The following is a 2500-nucleotide window of genomic DNA, read 5'->3' on the forward strand; positions in this document are numbered from 1 at the left end:
TCTCCCAAACCCTCTCCCAGGGCCCCGGTCCGGGAGCCCGACTGCGTCCGCTCTCCGCTTCCAGAGAGGAGGCTGTCGGACGGGGAGAGCTGGTACCGGGCTCCTGGAGCCCTGCCTGGGCAGCCTATGGAAGGGAGGGAGCCCTGGCCCTGCTGCTCTCCGAGCTCCGGCCCTGCTGCTCTCCGAGCTCCGTGCCTGCTCTGCCACGGGTCCTTTCGCAGGAGCTCCAGGGAAACGGGCTTTTCGGCCCCTGACAGAGTCCCGGCTCTCTCGCTCGCCTCGTTGGTACCTACTGATCCGGCGGAGGTGTTCTCCGGCGGGTAGCGACACGGACGGCCGAGGGCGCGCTTCACCCAGGCTTCAACCGTCTCCTCCCCGAGCCCCTGGAAGTGCAGCTGGGCCGCGGGCGCCCCGGTCCGCACTCATCTGCGAAACTTCCACAAATTGCAGTACCCGATTTGGCCCGCCGGGGGGCGCTGCCTCCGGGGGAGAAGGAGACGTGCCCGGCCCGTACGTCGGGCTCCAACGGATGCCCGCCGTGGACCCTTTATAGGCCCCATCCTGGTCCTGCCATGCTGTTATCGGAGCTCCACGGCTATCTTGTCACTAAACCTTTCGTTTGAGCTCCAGGGCTTTTTGCTTTTTGTAACCCGGTTCCTGGAGCCCTGCCTGGGCAAAATCGGATGCAAGAAGGCCCTGCCCATGCTGATCTCTGAGCTCCGCGCATCTTCTGTCACGGGTCCTTTCGCAAAAGCTCCAGGGAAACAGGCTTTTCGGCCCCGGACAGAGTCCCGGCTCTCTCGCTCGCCTCGTTGGTACCTACTGATCCGGCGGAGGTGTTCTCCGGCGGGTAGCGACACGGACGGCCGAGGGCGCGCTTCACCCAGGCTTCAACCATCTCCTCCCCGAGCCCCTGGAAGTGCCGCTGGGCCGCGGGCGCCCCGGTCCGCACTCATCCGCGACACTTCCGCGCTGGAGTCCGACGCTCGCCGGCCGCGTCCCCCGGCCCGCGGGGGCCCGGGGGGAGGCCCGACGCGTGCGGGGGGAGGCGGCGGGCGGCGGGGGCGCCCCCGCGCCACCCGACGGCGCCCCCCGGTGGCCAGAGGCGGCTCGGAGCGAGACGATCGGGGGGGGACGGCGGCGCGTGACCCGCCCCGGCCCCCTTGGCCCAGCGGACGGGCAGGCGGCTCCCGGGCGCCCCCCCCCGATCCCCGCCGCGGCGCCCCCCGGTGGCCGCCTGACGCCACTGCGGGGGGTGCAGATTCCGTGTGTCCTCTCGGATAAAAACAAAAGAAACGATTCCCGTCGGGCGAAAGTAAGTGGGACGCAGGGCCCCGGGCCCCGACGGTCCGCGCGCGCGGCGCCCCCCGCTGGCCGGTCGAAGGGAGGACAAAAATAAAATGAAAAAAATTTCAAAAAAGCACTCGCCCCAAACAGACGAAAGGTACCCGGTCCGCCCGGATGAACCCTCCCCCGTGTCCCCGCCGCGGCGCCCCCCGCTGGCCAGCCGAGGTAATACACGATTGAGAGGGGGGGAGTGAAAAACAGGGGCAAAAAATGAAAAACACCCCACCCGTTTGAATGCAAAGTCCCGGAGCGGCCAGGGGTGGACGCCGGTCCGCGCGCACGGCGCCCCCCGCAGGCCAGTTGAAGGGAAGAACGGAACGAGACTTAAAGATAAAAAAAAATTTCAAAAAAGCACTCGCCCCAAACAGATGAAATGTACCCGGTCCGCCCGTGTCCCCGCCGCGGCGCCCCCCGCTGGCCAGCCGAGGTAATACACGATTGAGAGGGGGGGAGTGGAAAAAAAAAGGGCAAAAAAATGAAAAACACCCCACCCATTTGAATGCAAAGTCCCGGAGCGGCCAGGGGTGGACGCCGGTCCGCGCGCACGGCGCCCCCCGCAGGCCAGTTGAAGGGAAGAACGGAACGAGACTAAAAGATAAAAAAAAATTTCAAAAAAGCACTCGCCCCAAACAGATGAAATGTACCCGGTCCGCCCGTGTCCCCGCCGCGGCGCCCCCCGCTGGCCAGCCGAGGTAATACACGATTGAGATTAAAAAAAACCAGGCAAAAGACAAAAACACACCACCGATTTAAATGCAGTGTTCACGAGCGCCAGTCCGCGCGCGCGGCGCCCCCTGCTGGCCGCGTAAAAAAAAATAATAATAATAATAATAATAATCCACCGTTGTGAATTTGCGATGTGTCCGGTACGGCGGCGGCGGGGAGGAGGTCTCCCCTCGTCGGCGCACCCTGGTGGGGGGAAATAAATGAAAGGGAAAAAAAAAAAGAAGAACAGCCCGGGCTCTCGCCGGCTTCCGCAGCCCGGGCTCCCTCCGGCTTCCGCGGCCCGGGCTCCGTACATACAGACAGCAAATGAAATAACGGACGGATGGATGGAAGAGAAGAACAGCCAGGGATCTCGCCGGCTTCCGCAGCCCGGGCTCTCGCCGGCTTCCGCAACCCGGGCTCCAGCCGGCTTCCGCAGCCCGGGCTC

Source organism: Pseudophryne corroboree, unplaced genomic scaffold (assembly GCF_028390025.1).
Source record: "Pseudophryne corroboree isolate aPseCor3 unplaced genomic scaffold, aPseCor3.hap2 scaffold_228, whole genome shotgun sequence".
Classification (NCBI taxonomy): domain Eukaryota; kingdom Metazoa; phylum Chordata; class Amphibia; order Anura; family Myobatrachidae; genus Pseudophryne; species Pseudophryne corroboree.